This window comes from Drosophila tropicalis, unplaced genomic scaffold, assembly GCF_018151085.1.
Source record: "Drosophila tropicalis isolate 14030-0801.00 unplaced genomic scaffold, ASM1815108v1 contig_878, whole genome shotgun sequence".
NCBI classification, from domain to species: domain Eukaryota; kingdom Metazoa; phylum Arthropoda; class Insecta; order Diptera; family Drosophilidae; genus Drosophila; species Drosophila tropicalis.
This window is the reverse complement of record NW_027173374.1, coordinates 7,771,449-7,789,059: the sequence shown is the minus strand read 5'-3', so window position 1 is coordinate 7,789,059 and position 17,611 is coordinate 7,771,449. Positions and strand designations below refer to the sequence as shown.

At 37.2% G+C, this 17,611-nt stretch overlaps 2 long non-coding RNA genes across 2 annotated transcripts; both read right to left on the bottom strand.

The window, feature by feature from the left end:
* Nucleotides 1–11,847: 11,847 nt before the first annotated feature.
* LOC137584147 (uncharacterized) lies at nt 11,848–12,246 on the bottom strand. The gene is made up of 3 exons (XR_011033467.1): nt 12,206–12,246; nt 12,030–12,143; nt 11,848–11,968 (listed from the first exon to the last, which is right to left on the bottom strand). It is a non-coding gene; the product is annotated as an uncharacterized lncRNA (long non-coding RNA).
* A 1,221-nt stretch (nt 12,247–13,467) lies between these two features.
* On the bottom strand, nt 13,468–14,927 carry LOC137585648 (uncharacterized). Its single transcript, XR_011033615.1, has 3 exons — nt 13,962–14,927; nt 13,658–13,898; nt 13,468–13,597 (listed from the first exon to the last, which is right to left on the bottom strand). It is a non-coding gene; the product is annotated as an uncharacterized lncRNA (long non-coding RNA).
* Between the last annotated feature and the right edge of the window lie 2,684 nt (nt 14,928–17,611).

Below are 17,611 nucleotides of genomic sequence, written 5' to 3'. Positions count from 1 at the left end.
CACCAGCAACTACCAGAGGCTAAGAGTGCTTTTGCGTGTTGCTATTTTCAACTTAATTAATCGCAAACACACGACCAACAATTGCAGCAGCAGCAGCAGCAGAAGGAGGAGCAGGAGCAAAAGCAATGGCAACAAATGAAAATACAACTTTTAACTTGTGCTCCGATACACACACACACACTCACTTGATTTATGCCACATGTGGGGCATTGTTTATGCATAATGTAACTCGTAATTAGTGCTGGACTAACCCAAGGCACAGTGACTTGATTTTGACTGTAGATTCGCCTTGCGGCTAGCCCCATCTAATATTTATTATTTGTAAATTACAATTGTCTTTTACATGCATGCGATTAATTTCATTGCTAGTGCTTTTGCTCTTGGTCATAAATATTTATTTACAACTCTTATGCAAAAAGATGCCATGCCCAATGGCAAATGTTTGTTTAATTTTCGGCTTTTTGTCCTTTCCACTTTGTCTTTATTTCTTGGTCTTGCTCTTGCTCTCGCTCTTTCTCTATCCCTTACTATCTGTATCTCTATCTCATTCTCTGTATCTGTATCTGTATCTTGACTAACATGACTTTCAAATTTACTGAAAGCCATAGATTTTGGCTTACGGCTAGTCGACTTCCATGCATTTTTCAATGCCAACTGCAGTTTTAATTAAACAACAAATAATAATTTTCCCATGGTCCATCTGTATGTGTGTGTGTGTGTAAATCTTTATATTTCTATTGATATATACTGCAAAATGTTCATTTCCCCTCTACACCACAATGTCATTCAATCTGACATTCCATATAAATTTCATTTTTCCTTTTGTATAAAGTATTTCATATTTAAAATTTTTCTTATTTACTATGTTAGTCCAAAAATAAAAGAGAAAAACAATATGCAAACTGACAGACCAGTAAAATAAGTTTTAAAATCAAAAGCAGAGGCTCTTTCATTAAATCAACCTTGAGGGTTCATCTCTTGAGTTAATTAATAATCAAAAGACTTTTATATTAAATCAATAGAGACATATTAATTTCAAAATAGTTCTTTCTTATAAGGATGCTAGAAGTTTAAGTAAATCGTTATGTATGTACCTATTACATAAATAAGGGTATGTATGTCCTTTAGCTATGATAAAAAGTGCTAATAATCCAAAGATATATTTATATTCTGACTCTATGAAATGCAAGCAAATCTGGCCAAGTTCTTTGCCTCTTTAAGCCCCTCTTTAAACTGCACCATTACATTTTCATAACATACTAAAGTAAAGATTTTCACTGGAATATTAATCAAGCATTGATTCAATTATTTTCATGCCAAAACGAATCATAAATATTTCAAAATCAAATAAAGATTATTTATTTTTACTTAACTCAATGACAAGGACAGCAAAGCAATTCATTTTGGCAACAAATTAACTAGATTTCCTTCTAGACTTCAGACTCTTGCTAATGAAGCTAAAAATTATCTGACTTCATCCATTAACTGGAAATGGGCTGTGGCTAAGCTCAGCCAACTGGGCCAAGAGCAGGTGTGCATTGGGCGATAATGTTTGTAATTAATTTAATTCCATTTTATATTTTCATCTAGACTTTGTAGTGTGTGTCGGCCAGATCCTCTGCAATGCGCTAAATACTTTTTGTTACGGGTTTGTGACTTTTGCGGGGATGAGGTAAATGAGATTTTTGCTTTTTTTTCCACCTCATTACCTTCGTTTTGTATCTGAGATGATGTTGTTGTTGTTGTTGTTGTTGTTGTTGTTATTGCTGGATGGTTGTGCTTCATTTGCAGTTAGTGTTGCGCTCTCCTTGTGTAAAATCAGTTAACTCCTTTTTGCTAATTACTAAAGTTTTATTTTGCCATCCTTTTTGGTGTGGCAATCTTGATTTTCGTGCTGGTATCCATGCCCATATGTTATAGTTACATGCCGTAAACGGAAGGTTAATTAAAAGTCGTAAAAAAGTCGTGTTGTGTTGGCCTCAGCTCATTTTACGTGTACAATGTAAAGCCACTCTATCTATGCTAGGCGAATGCAATGTCTGATATCTCTTTGACAGCTGCAGTTCAAATGTCAAGTGCCAATTGAGTGAGGACACACACACGCACACGCACACACACACACACACACACAAACATGCCCGCCCACATGATATGGTCTTTTGTGATTGACGAAAACAATAACAAGTTGTGAAGCACTTTCAGCCCCGGCACTCGAAACTTGCTCTACACTTGCCGCTCACGAAACCAACACCGCCCCCGTCTCCGTCCTTACCAACGCCACCGATGTTCCCGCCTCCTGCTGTGGCCAGGTAAAGGCAAGAGCTAAAGTGCATCATGCTCAAGTTCACAAAAGGTAAATATTTTTACTATAGTTATGAAATTGCCCTTCTCTTTGCTGTCGTTTGCCTGCGTTCTGCCCCATCAGAATCAGAATCAATCAAGCGCTCAAATTTTAATCAGTTGGCCAAAACCAAAACCAAAAACTGAAACTGAAACTGAGAGATTGTGGAGTACACCAAGATGGGAGATGCCTGCAAGTATATTCTACTTTGTTCATCAACTTTTCAAGTTTTTGATGCCAATAGCAGTTGGCTCCCAAAGATGGCTGCCATCTACCACCTACCACTATGTATTGCCAAAGAACCGCAAATTACATGATGGCCCTGGCCAAGGATACGTATGATGAAATGCCATGCCATAGTCACCTTTCCGAACCCCCTAACCAGCCCCCTTTCACCTTGGTAACCAGCCCAGTTTTCTTCACTTTGCCAGCACTTTACAATCAAGTGCTAGCGAATTTTGATGGCTGTTTTTTGTTTTCTCTTTCAACCTCTCGAGTCGTTTATGCCAGATTGATGAACACGGCATACCCGTAGCAAATGAGGGTATATAACAGCAAGGACAAGGCGTCGCAATGTTACCTACTCCTTGTTGCTGCTGTTCTTGCTTTATTTGTGTGCCTCTGTTGAAAAACAAATAACAATAATTATCTTGACAACAATTTCCGGTATTTGTGCTCAAGTCGAGCGTAACAAAAGGCAAAATGAAACTCAACTCAACTTCAGAGACGTGCCGTACCGTGCCGTGGCCAAAATGAAGAAACGTTATCCTGCCCAAGCGAACCCCGCTGGCATCTGTACATTGGGGGAGCATTCAGGCAGCACAGGTTTGAATATTTTCAACCTCTTTCTCTCATCCTTCATAGGAATTGGCCTTCGCTGTGTGTGTGTATGGCCAGCTTGTAATCATTGTCTGAGAATGTGTTTTTGTGGCCATTAAAGTGGCTTGTACAATTTCTCATTATGTAGTTTTCTTTTTTCCATTGGCAGCTCATCGCAAAATCATCATGTCAGGAGTTGTTAGACTTTTGTAAATTTGATAAGTGGGAAAAAAGGCTACAGATAAGGTATATAGCGATAAGTCAAGTCTGTTATTTATTCTCCGCAATCAGTAAAATGCAAATAGCAAAAAAATAAACCAAAAAAAACCTACACAGAAGCATTAAATGTTAACTTAAGCGTGAAATTAAAACATTAATTTATACTTTTCTCTCATTGGCTTTGTGGCATATTTGATGGGGATCGAAACAAGTTAATCGCACGATTGATGGTTCAAAGGGATTTACCTTTCGATTATAGACACAAATATATAAATATTTTCTTTAATTATTGAACTGAATTGTTAAATATGTAAAGCATTAAAAGAAAATTAAATACATTGAACTTTTCTGAAAGTACCAAGAACTAGCAAAACTCTATAAGTTTTTAGGTTCTATTCGAGATATTAATAAGTTGTTTACACTTTAACGCACACTTTAACTTCTTTTTAATAAGATTTAAGACATTTTTCTATATATACATTAAATATAATAGTAATTCGTCTAATAATATAATCAAAGCTTTACTTATTATCTTTACTATTAATGAAGTTGAGTTAGACATATCATTATGGTATTTTAAAGGCAAACTTCTTTATGTTATACTTCTCTGCAAATAGAATCAAATGAATCAGTGTGTAAGGGTAAGATGTCCTTTGAGTTTGTAAAATGCAGTTATTGAATGCTTTCTGCCTTGTGTATTAGGTTGTAGAATCTAATTAAAACAAAACAAGAAAACAAATGGGACTGGGACTAACAAGCTGATCAAACATTTCTCCGCTTTCTTTGGACAAGCTTAGATCCATCTATGGTATTTAATGAGAAATGTATAAATATTCACCTTTTTGCATGCAAAGTTTTAATTATGTCCTCATGCCAAAGAATACATTTCCAAGCAATTTCACTCAAACAATTTTTGGTCGAAAAACTTCCTTTTTAAGCACACACATACACACACATATGTATGTCAGACACACAGACAGACAGACATTGGGGCAAAATATTTTAATTTGTATTTATTTTAATGGTCCAACGCCCTTTGTTGTGCCATGTGCAAAAAAACCCACTTCAAAAGCGGCCATGGCCAACAGAAAGAAGCAGGACTCAGTTTACTTGCCGAAAATGCCAACAGGGATGAAGAGGCAAAGAGAAGTTAAAGGGATGCTCTTGGTGAAAATTCCTTTGAGCCGCATGGTCAAATGATTCTCGACTATTCTTTTAATGCTCGGCCACGATTCAACGCCTTAAGCTATGCACTAACTTTTGGCGGTTAACCTGAAACAAACACAACGTGGAGAACACAATTTTTACCCCCAAAAAACAAATAGCCATAAGGATATTCAGGAACAGCGCTACACTTGGTCGTATAATAAACTTTAATGGGCATGTTCATAATAATAAAATTTCATTAAATTGCCATGGCCAAACAAGAAGAACGAAGTAAGGGCCGGGAACTTGGAGCTCATAGGCAAATTTTTCGGTTAAAGGCGAAATGAAGACAAGTGGACCACTTTAGAGTGTGCGGCATGTGTGAAGGACTTGCAAAGACTGTCTCTGTCTCTTTCATACTCTGCAACCCTTTGTACATTTCTCTTTGCCGGAAGGAAGCTTGAAACAATTCAATTACATTGCATAATGGTTGCGTCCCCATGTCTGTATATAATAAAGTTTCATTTTATAGACCTGCCACCACGTCTGGGGCAGCTTTTGGTGTCGCCAGCAGCAGCAGCAGGAGGAGCAATGTTGCAGTCGGAGTCGCAACCGCAGCCATAGAGGCATAACTCCTTGTGTCTGTCCAACTGACCATCGAATTTTGTTGCTATTACACAATATTTTTTTTTTTGAGAGAGAGAGAGATAGAAATTTTCACAAGTTTACAAGTGAATTCTGTGGTTAGAGTTTTCCCCAATTGTTACACACATCGAAATTCTTGTCCAGAACTTTTGCAATTGTTGTTGTTGTTGATGTTGTTGCTGCTGCTGCTGCGGCTAGTGCAGTTGCAGCTGTCAAAAGAGGCGCACTAAACACTAAATAAAATTTTAGTTTTCAACTGCGTACGCACACGCATGCCCTTGGCCATTTGTACACATACATACATACATATGTATGTGTGTGTGTGTTCTCATATCAGGCCTTTCTTCTTGCCATCTCCTTGTCCTTCTTGTCTTTCAGCCATCTCCATGTCTTCCTCCTCATTCTCATGCGGCCTGCTGTGCGACTCTGGCATATTGAACGAAGATTTATTGCAGTGCCAGTGTGTCCAAGTGGAAATAAATCAAATAATTTTTCATGTGGAAAAATTTCAAGCACAAAAAAAAACAACAGAACAGAAAACTGAAAATTAACACACCAAAAAAATGCTTGCAAGTTAACATTGCCATGTCAAAGTTTATATACTCTTACAAAAGCGATAGTTTTCTTTTGTTTCGTTGATTTTAGTTGACATCTGCGTTTTGATGAATCGTTACGGGGAGTCACCATAAGTCAATTGGATGAAACAATTCCATTGAAAATACAAGATCTAGAGTCATCCAATGAAAGTGGTTTATGTGAAGATTTCTAATTCTTAGGGATAAAAACAATTCCAATTTCACTTTCTAATTAATATAATAAAAGGCAAACCTTATAGGTTATTTATTGTATTCAATAGAAAGAGTATTCTAAATGTCGAAACTGTAAGTCAGCCAAATTCAGGCTCTAAGTTTGGGCCCAAAATGAGTAAAAATGTTTCGTGTAATTTACACGGACCTTATGTTGATTACGTAAATGTAAGTATGTGTGTCTCCTTCTCTCTCTCTCTCTTTCTCTGTCTCTATGTATGAGAATTTTATGCCTGGACAACAGCAAGGACAACAAGAACAACAACTGCAAATGCTGCATATGCATGAGGGCCGAAAGGGCCGCAGGATTCTGAACTCTCCTAGACGGTCGGCCAATGTATTTTCATATTAGGGCGCCCTCCTCTCAGCCACAGTGGCCCAACTGTCATTGTCCAGAAATTAACGAATACATACCTACATACACGAAAGAAAAACGGTGCAAAAAACAAAAAAAAAAACCGAAATTGGAAAGAAAAATTTTGCATTTCCTCGTGCTAATGTATGTTAATTACAGGGGATTTTCCATGCGGAGGATTTGCATTTTAATTTATGCACCGAAAAATTCGCAAAAAGAAAAATAACGAAGAAAAGCAAAAGAGGCAGCGGCAGCGGCAGCAATGGCAGCTTGGGCAACGTAGTTAAAAGAGGAAAGCAAAGCAAAAAAAAAAAGAGTGAAAATAAAACGTAAATAGCGAAAAACGAGCAGCAAAATAAATGGCCCAAATGAGAAGTTACACTGACGCAATTTATATATGTCATAGGTGAGTGTGTGTGTATGAGAGTGTGTGTGTAAGAAAGTGTAGCGGAAATTACCAAAAAATAAGAAACAACTAGGCATTAAGCAAACTAAGCTACCAAAAGATGATAGAGATGATAAATATATCTTAAATTTCAAATTTGGTACTCATCTAAACGTATTTGGAATCTTTTGATTAGGACTTTTGCAAGGTAAAATTGATCATTTTAGGAGAGAATATGGATGGAAAACTGGTTCAAAAATGTCCACTAAGGAATGAAGTAGTAGTATATACTCGCAATGTCCTTTCAGTTGGTATATTTCTTATCTGAATCGGCCCTTATCCCATTGAGTTTTAATGAATAAAGCTGTTCGAAAACACTAAGAAAATTGTGGACCGATTTAATTGATATAAAATTACTGTTAAAGAATAGACAATATGCATTTTATCGAGTCCATCGACAATGTGGAAAACCATTTTCTTGATGGTTATTGGTTAGAAGTCTAGTAGTTGTGTGAATACATATTTAATTTGCTGGCATTAATTTTTGAGCGACTGCAATCATTTTGAACCGATGCTCATGTTTAATCAAGATGAAAACCAAAATCCACCCACACACATACAAATAGACAAACTCCTTGACTGGCTTGAATTTAATTATTGTCTAATGTGTGTTGGTTGCCCTCAATGAGCTCAAAATTTCACTCACCTACTTAACGCTGCAGCAAACAGAACAGAACAGAACTGAACAGAACCAAATGTAATGGTATGAAGCCGATGGAGTGCAAGGGGCAGAGGTTAAGATTGAGGGTTTGAGTTGGGGTAGGAGCAGGACTTAACCAAGGAATCTCCATGGCTGTTCAGTTAAATTAATACAAAGCCCGTGTACACGGACTAATGCTAAGTAGATGCGAATACAAACAACTATGGTACGATTACCAAGAGATAAAGAGAGAGAGAGGGGACGACGGGGCTGGGCGTAGACAGTGAGAAAGCCTAGGCTAGGCGGGGGGTGGTGATGAAAATACAAAGGCAAAAGCAATGGCATCCCAGTGAGTGAGTGTTGGGAAAGTGTGTGTGAGTACAAGTGCGTATGTGTTGGTTAAGCGTCTTACTTAAGTATTTATGTATTTACATTGCGAATATTTAATGGAGATATGCGACGGATTACAACAACTTGTAGACGCCTACCGCACTGTGTGGCGGCAGCAGCAGGAGAGAAGGGGCGTGGCAAGGTCTAAGCCCAACGCGTGTGTGTGTATCCCCCTGCCTCTGTCTCTTACTCTGCCACCCACAGGAAAAAAATTCCACACTAAGGTAGGTGAAAGAGAATATTTAAGTATTGTAAGTAACAACAAGTTTTATTTTCACTTTAATAAATATTGCATTATCAAAGAGACGCTCCTCTGAGGGCAGAGAGGTAACATACACACACAGAGAGAGATAGAGAGAAAACATCTCATCTAATAAGCTAAAAGCAAGCAAATTGCTGCCTGTTTGTCTCATTTTGCCTTAGGCCTTCAAGAACCACCAACTGACAGCAAAGCTGCAGCAAACTATATAGACACGTGTACATACATACATACATACATATGTATAAATAACTCTGTCTATAAGTTTATACACAAAGAAAAGCAATTTTTCACTTAATTAAACGGCAAACGTTTTATGAAATGGCCCAAAGCTGCTGCTGCCAAATACAAGTTAAAGGATACAGTTCCTCTAGTGAGTGTCCCTGCTGTGATCGCTTCCAACAATGTTATCGTGTTGGCCCACTAATAAATACTAATGAATTTTAATGACAGCACTAAAAAACCACAGAAAAGTCTAAAGGACACTATGACACAGTGTGTATACGCTTACAATTCTCGTTCTTTGGTTAGTGTTAAGAAGGATTGAAGAGGTGTAAAGCAAATAACTCGACAGGAGCAGGTAACGGAAGATAGCGCCAGCATCCTTTTCTTTGTGTGTGTGTGTGTGTGTGTATGTGAGTGGTCTCCTAATTTCATTACAATTTTGAGCATTGTAGCTAAGGCAGAATCAAATAATAAGATTAATTAAAAAGTCCCAATACTAGTATTTCATATAGAGAAAGAGAGGAGGATGTCAACGTGATAACAATAGTTAGAAAAATGATTATTTTAATTGATTATTAACTTAAATTCATCATAAAAATTAAAAATCTATGCCTTTGCATTCTTCCAAGCTGGCTGCTTGGAAAATAGTATAAACGCTTTTTATGGAAGGGTATAAAAAAAAAAAAAAGAAAGAAACTGCAATCAAGTTTTATCTTCTCAACCACATTGAAACTTAGCGCTAATGATGCCAAACAACCGCTGGGGAAAATGCAAATACCAAAATACACACACACACACACATACATATACGAAGAGAGATGTATACGTACACACAAATTACTGGCCACATAAAAAAAGGGCAAGTTTGTAAGCCATTTCACCAACCATTTGTCGCATTTCGTTTAGCCTTTTATTTATTTGCACTAATTTTAAGTGTCAACTGCATTGTTTCTGTTTCGTATTTTTTTCTCTTACCATCTTTGTTATTAACACACAGCATAATCATAGCTGCAAGAGAGAGTTGGTTTTCCTTACCCTGTATACAATCCACCATGGGTTCTAATTAAGTGCATTTACTCTAATGAGCAAAAATGGCAGAAGCAGCAGCGGAACCAGGACCACGACCACGGCCAAGATGGGGATGGGGTCAGGAGTAACATCAGCAACATTTGCAGGAGTGGCGACAAAAACTGTCACAGTTCCGTGAACGAAGCGACCGTGCGTGAAAACTGACCTCCAGCTCCACTTTGCTGTAAGGCAAGTTTGCGGTTTATTTTTTGTATTCCTATTCCTTTTTTTCTTCTTTTTTCTTTGTTTTGTGACCTCATTTTGGGGGTTTTCATTTCATCCCCTCCCTGTGTTCACAAAAAATATCATAAATGGACTACATTACCAGTAAGGGTTAGAGGCTTGTCTCTCTCTCTCTCTCTCTTTCTTTCTCTTAGACATCTGGATTTTCATCTGAAACTTTAGTCCAGTTGGTCATGCATTTGTCTATGCAAAATTTGTCTCGCTCATTAGTGCAATTTGCATGCATGATGGCAAATATAGCTTTAGCCTGACCATCAACCATTCATCTATGTGTATCTCTTTTAGCCAGATACAAACGAGTGCAGTTGCAATTTCACTTACTACACGTTCATCAAAAATAGGAATAGACACAACAAAGGCAAATCCAGATATGGGTATTGTGTGTGTGTGTGTCATCATGGTCAGATTCGGCGACACTAAGTAAACAAAATGCTGCTGCAGCTGTGGCAAAAAGGATAACACTACGATACTTGAAACCCATTGGTGGCTTGGGCGAAATATGCAAATGTCGGCCTGCATCCCAAAAACCCACATGTCCTTCCCCCTAAATGCCATATCCCCTGCGCCGAGAACCATCATACAGACAGATAAAACACAAAACTTTCCGAATTAGTAGCTAGGAAAAAATAGAAAGGAGAAAATACCACTAGCAGCAACAATAAAATTTTTAGCCCTCCCACTCTTGAACACCCAACACCACCACATAACACACACACACACACACAAACACACATATTTTACCCAAAAAAAAAAAAAAACCCAAATTCATTTTCAATTAAGGATTTTTCTGCATTTATCGACAGAAATGTCCTGTGCCTAATGCTTTCCTCTCATTCAATGGAAAAACATTTGAAATGCTAAATAAATTACGCAAACCATATCGATATATATACATATGTATATATAGATATAGAATAGATTTGTGTGTGTGTGTGTGTGTGTGTGTGCAAATAGTTTTTGCCAATTTACAGTGGCTGCTGTTGACACTCGCTAGCCATATTGGTATTGCCATTGGCCGGGTGTCAGAATGTGGTCAAAATGCCAATTGCAAAACAATTGCATTTTGGTTACTTTGCTGTTAAATCCGGAATTTCGATGGCAGGCAACTAACCAACATGGCAACGGCTTCCGTTTGGTTTAGCCAACTAGGAGTCTGGTCTAAGGTCTAATGGCAAGGGCAGTAGGATTTAAAAGGAGACAATAAAACGCTGTTGGCTCTCGCCTAAAAGCAAAATATTGTACCAAATATAAAAACGAAATTATCCCTATGTGAATTCATTCCCAACTTGATTTTCTTTCTTTTGCCATGTATGTAGTTACATACATATGTCGTTAGGATGCCAGGCGACAACTAGTTTAGCCATGTATGTAAGTATACATTATGTATGTGTTTGTACGGCCCGTAGAATAACCGAAAAGCAATTAAATTGTACACTTTGCAATAGCAGCTACAAAAGACACCAAAGGCATAAAGCAACAATATTTGTTTCCAAGAGGCATCATAACGAATAACCTATACACTCAGAAACCGATGAAAAGGCACCATTCTTCGTAGAGATGAATAGTTTATACTTAAAAATTAAATACTAATAAACGTACACTTCATGACACATACATATCCATTTGTTTACATTTTTCATTAAAACTTTAAAGCCAACTCAAGTTGCTTATAATATAGGCTCTTGTGTGTAGAAAAACTTTTGACCAAAAAGGAATATAGCATTTGCAAGGATACAAAATAAAAACTGCATACAGATATACAAATATTTCTATGTTGGACATTTTTTTTTGTCGTTTCCAATGTCTTTTTTTCGACAACATTCATGTGAGTGACAGACAGTCTGACATGCAAATACGTTTAATTTCAAAAACTAAACTAATAAAAGCAACGCTGCCATTTCTGCAATTCTACTGTTGAAATTCTCTCATGGTCGATGTTGTTGTTGTTTTTTTGTAAAAAGCAGAATAAGCAATCAAAATGAATTTTCCAAATGCAAATACAACATATGCGTATGGAAGAAAAAAAAATAAATTATGACCAGTCTGAATTGTTAGTTGGTGTTATTTAAAGAAACTTTTGAAGCATTGATGAGATTGGCAATAGTTAAATAAACTGCAAAAACCATTTATGACAATAAACGAAAACAGTTTATGATTAATACACAAACTTAATTACATGTGAAAAAGGTGAAAACAGAGTCCATAATATTTGCTTCAGATGAGACCAAACCCATGACTATATTGTAGGGCCAATAGCAGTTTTTCTTTTAGAACGGTTTTACTTTTATAGCGCGGCAAATCCAAGACTTTGAAACATGTGTGAGCCACGGGTAGATAACGATCATCGTAAGTCGGTTGGATTTTAATCTGTAAGTAATGCAAATCAATAATATAGCAAATCATATATTTGATAGAAATTCATTTCTACCTTTATTGCCTCCATGCCTTGAATAGGAAGGCGGTCGCTACTAGTCAAAAAGAGTAGAAACTTTCTTTTCTCTGCTTCTGACAGATCGTGAAAAACGGTCCAAAACAAATTAATCTATCATTAAAGAATAATGCTCGTTATATTATCATAGATTTAGACATAAAGTAAGGACTTACCGTTTTATCTTCAGGTGTATAGTCTCCGACGTATGTGCAATTACTCTCCAAAACTTGCCAATCGTAGTTATCGGATCCCAATATTGCAGCCATTAGCTCTTCGGGTTGAAACATGAATATGGCATAACCGAGACAAACTTTCATGAAACCCTCTCGAAATGCATTATATTGCATTTCTACGCTTTGGTTTAAGACAAAATTTACATAGAGATTTACAAACTCTTGTCGGTTTTCTAAAGTGACTGCAATTTCACTGCCATTTGGTTTTAAAGATTTCGTTATTGAGTGTCCAAACACATCTTTAGAAATTTCGAATGTTAGATCGAAGGTTTCCTTAAAATCGTCTCCCGTATAGTCGAGTATAGCTTTCAGCGACTTGGCTTCTGATGGCGATAACTCATTTAAATCATTCAAATCCATTTTTTTGCTAAGAAGCTTCCTATATAATGCCAATGGTAATGGCAAATTGACGATGGCTAAGTTAAAAACTGCGAGACCATAGGCCAAACCAAGCAAATAGAATTGATTTTTGTTCTCAAGAGTCGAATCAGCAAACCATAACAGTCGTGACTCTTCTAATACCTTAAACATGCCAAATTCTGGATCAAATATTTCCTTTAGGAATAGGTTGAAGAACTCTTGGCGTACTCCGCCGACATCCTCAGCATCCTCAGAGATAAATTTGATAATCAGCGGCTTTTTTAGATCCTCGGGCCGAACATTGGATATATTTTGCAATTGAAATAGCGAGTCTTTGACGATTTCTTCCCGACTGATGTATAAATTAAGTTGGTGGTCATGCCATCTATTAGTGTAATTATCAATTTGCCAAGACTGATCAGCTTTAAGCATTTTGCACTTGGCCGCTGCATCGAATATGAATTCAAAATGACATATATGATTATCATCTCGATTTGCCAGCATAAATTCATAATATGCAAGCTTTATATCGATATATTTTGTAAGTTGATTCAAATAAAAAAATTCATGGCTCAGGCGGTCGCTTTTTCGTTCAAAATTAATAATATAGAAATACTCGACCAATTTTAAGATGTCATGCAATTCGCAATTATGTGGTAACAGCTGCGATCCTAATTGAGCAGCTATAGGTATAAAAGACTTCATTATCAAAGCGGCCGCTAGAAGAAAATTTTCAACTAAGTCCCTCAAATAATCTAAGGGCATTTGGGCAAACCATCTCTTTAAGATTTTTGTCTGATCTTCGTCCAATCTGAGAACGGCTTGGGCGAAGGGTGAATGAAGTCGGCTATAATGTATAGAGTTTGCAAATTGATGATACAGCGGCAGAATCAAATATACTCGTAAGCTTTCCACATCCGCGGGCGTGCCTTTCAGTGATGGAATCAGCTGTTGGGTAAAAGAGATCCAGATCTGAAAAGGACAAAAATTTGTTTTAATCAGAATGACTTGTGAACGCCTCACAGAACCTACCATCTCCTTGTACAACTGGCTATCCATATCTCGTATATCCTTGAAAGCCTTTTGAGCTGCCTTTATATCTACGCCACAATTGTCGATAGAGCAATTCAAATGTTGATTGTCTGGCAGTAAAAAGGAACCGTTTAGACAAGAACAATGCATACACCACACAAAAACTGGTTCGTCATCTACTACAATTCTATTATTATTATCCATCTGTTCGCTCAAAGCTAAAATCTGGGACTCCAGGTTTCTGTGAATAGTAAAAACACTTCAATTGGATTGGCAATGGGATGCGACTTCAATATATACTTACACAGGATGGCGCATATCCAAAGGTGGAATATTATTCACAAGCAACGTGGTGGTAACTACAGACTTGAGGCCTCCACAAAATATTTTGTGTACAATTACAGCATCATTGGTTGATGAAGTAGCTGTCAATTTGGAAGATATCCATGGACCATTGATTTCCCGGGGTGAAGAATTAATTTTACCCAACTGACCGAATCCATAAAGCTGACCGAGTGATGGTACAAAAGCCAAAGTATAATGTTTAGCACAAGCAATTTGTGTAACCGGGCTATCTATTAGCTTTATTACCCTGAGCGGGGTTGTATAATTCAACAAAGAGCCGTGTCCAAGCTGTCCATGGTCACCAGCGCCACAAGTGAATAGGCCACCTTTATACGTCAGAAAGACAGAAAACTCCTCACCGCAAGCCACATATCGAACACCGTGTGGACGTAGTGTTTTCAATTCAGTAGGATAAGCACGATCAGATATATCATCAAGTCCCAGTTGACCCCGATTATTGCGTCCCCAGCCATACACAGCACCTGACTTGGAGATCAGGAAGCAATGGTCGCCGCCACATGCAATCAAAGCTATGGGAATGCCATGAATCATATCCATTAGCATCGGATGATTACATTCAATCAAACTTTCCGGCTCGCTCGTACCCAATTGGCCATAACGATTGCAACCCCATGAATATATCGTGCCAAAATTCGTAAGAGCCATACTATGTTTATTACCACAGGCAATCTGCACAAAGAGCGGTTTTTTGTCAGGGACTTTTACAACATTCGGCACGCGAATAACTTGAGTGTTCGTAGACTGTCCCAATTGACCACAATCATTGGCACCCCAACTCATAACAGTGCCTGATTTTGTCAGAACCGTTGAATGACTGCTACCACAAGCTATGGCAGTGACCTCAATATCCCGAAGTCCTAAAACTAACCGAAATGGAGGCATCCTTGACCTTTTACGCGTATAATGGAACTGTTCGCCAGTATCACACTCGTATACCTTTCCTTTGGCAGTCAGAAACAAAGAGTATCGATATCCAAATGCAACTTGTTGCAATTCTTCATCGCCTTTCCATGGTGCATCTGGTACATGTGTCATTCCATCAAAGATATCATCTTTGATCACACAGCTCATTTCTTTTCCGAGATCACTCGCGTTATTTCCCCAGCAATACATATCCATATTTATTTTTATTTTTATTTTTTTCTAGGATTTTCTTTAATCTCACTTGATTTGATTTCTGTTTCACTATGTATTGTCAAGTAAGTTTATAGGGCAAACACGTCTTTTTATCGGCCTACTATTTCTTACAAAACCAAAACATAAACTTTTTCTTATACTCAGCATCTTTGACTGTTTTACACTATGGAGCGTTTCCTATCGAGTTTGTCATCGGTCGCAAAACTCGGATCAGGTGTTTACACTACAAAAAATAAGTTTGATTTGACACTTCAAGTTTATTTTTTGTTTAACTATATGCAAAGATCTAATAAACGTACATAGTTTCTTATAAATTCTAATATAAGCTTATTTTTTACTAAAATTTATGCTTCAAATTCTTCTTCATGAATATTCAAAAGGAACATAACCATTGATAGTGCAAAAATCTATCGATGGTACAACAAAAATCCAAGATTCGATACCTCGATAGTGTCATCAATAGTTTGCCAGCTCTAATAAAAATTGAGTTCAAGAAAATAAATAAAAGAAAAGGTATTAAACGACATTTATATACGAAACTAGATACTCATTTTAAACTCGGATTAAACTTTCATGCACTCTTAATGGGGCCTCGATTCAACTAAATCTAATGAAAGATTATAAATTAATTTCAAATTAAAAGTTTTGATGGCAAATTAAGTAACCATTCTTTATGGGATTAAAATTTAATTCCAGATTCTTAATATACATAAGTCTGGCTTGTAGTTGTATTGCTGCCCAGTTTGAGATGTCATACATAGACACGTCTTGTTAGGATGCTGAAGAATATATTTATACTTTATATAGTCAGCGTTAATTCTTAGCATTGCTCACTTTTCACCACACCCTTTATTCTTTTTGATAAATATCCTGACTAAGCATATTTGTAAACTAAACTTCATGTAGATACATACATACATACATTTGTACGTATGTAAATAGATAGAAAATACTTTAGCCCCTTCCGCCGTGAAACAGCGAACGTGATTTTTCGACAACAATACTCGTGGGTCATATGAGCTAACATACATACATACATACATATGTATGTGTGTACTATATGCCATTAAAATCGGCAACAAAAGAAATCGCACATTTCAACGTTTTGAATTTGTAAAAGGATATTTTTCACATTATAATAAGAAATGAGGCTGAAGACGCGCATCGCATGTTTTTGGCCAGAAATTCAACATATTCCACGCTAACCACCCAATTTTTGGCAGCCACTTGAAAATGCAGAACAGCTGAATAACCATATAAACACAAATAATAAAATCGACAATTTGGCAAGAGGCACACACACAAACACACACACACATAGATAGATAAAATGTGTATGTATTTGTAACTGAGTGTGCGTGTATGCATAACCGCAAATGTACTGGCAACAAAACGTGCGGCGATTTCATAAAAAGTCCAATGAAAATTCTCAAAGGAAAAGGGGTTAATTTTCTTTCGCACACCCATGCACACATTCAAGAAATTGAGACGCACACATAGACACCGCCATGGCCTTTAAGAAGACTACACGACGCCACTAGCATGATCTCAGCACCAAAAAAAAAAAATATATGCTAGTAATAAAAAAATCCTTTGGCCATGGATTTAAAATCAAGGACTTCGCTTTAGAAGTTGCCACAAATAATGATGCCATGTTCCGAACGACAAGTCAATAGCTAAACTAGGAAGATTTAAGAACTACAATAAAAAAAACCTCTAATAGATTAGCGAATCGATTTTCTATACAATTAAATGGAACAATGAAGTGAAGTTTTTAACTAAATATTCATCAGTATCTTTTACTCTCTCAAGTGGCAAGCACATCAAATGCGGCGAATAGTAGAAACTGTATTCGTATTTGCAATTCTATTGATTTTGGTTAAAGCAAACAAACTCGAATTCAAATCCGACAAGCCTCCAAAAATACAACCCAGAGTTTGGCATGGCAAAGTTACTGCAAATGGCAGGCTTGGTGGTTTTGTGGTTCAAATCTTCTATAATACAAAACTCATCTGTACGGGCACTCTATTGAGTGAGCGACACTTTATATCAGCTGCCCATTGTTTTCAGAACTTACAAATCGCCAATTTCCATGTGATTGCCGGCAAAACAATGCAACGCACTGAATTTCCCATTGCATACAAGAAGAATTCAATATTAAAACTAAAAATTCATCCCGATTTTAGCCAGTTCAAATTCATAGCCGACATTGCAGTGGCCAAGACGAAGCTGTTAATGAGGAGTAAATATATTGGATATGCCAGAATCTGTTCAGTGCCTCTGTATCCCAGGGAAAAAGTCACTGTGGCCGGTTATGGTTGGAGTGGCCAGCAAAATGAATCTTCACACTCAAGTCCTTTAAGAACTATGAAAGTTGCTATTGTCTCAAAGGCAGAATGCGAAAACAAACTGAGCAAAGAAGTGCCACTGAATGTCCTGTGCGCCTCTAGC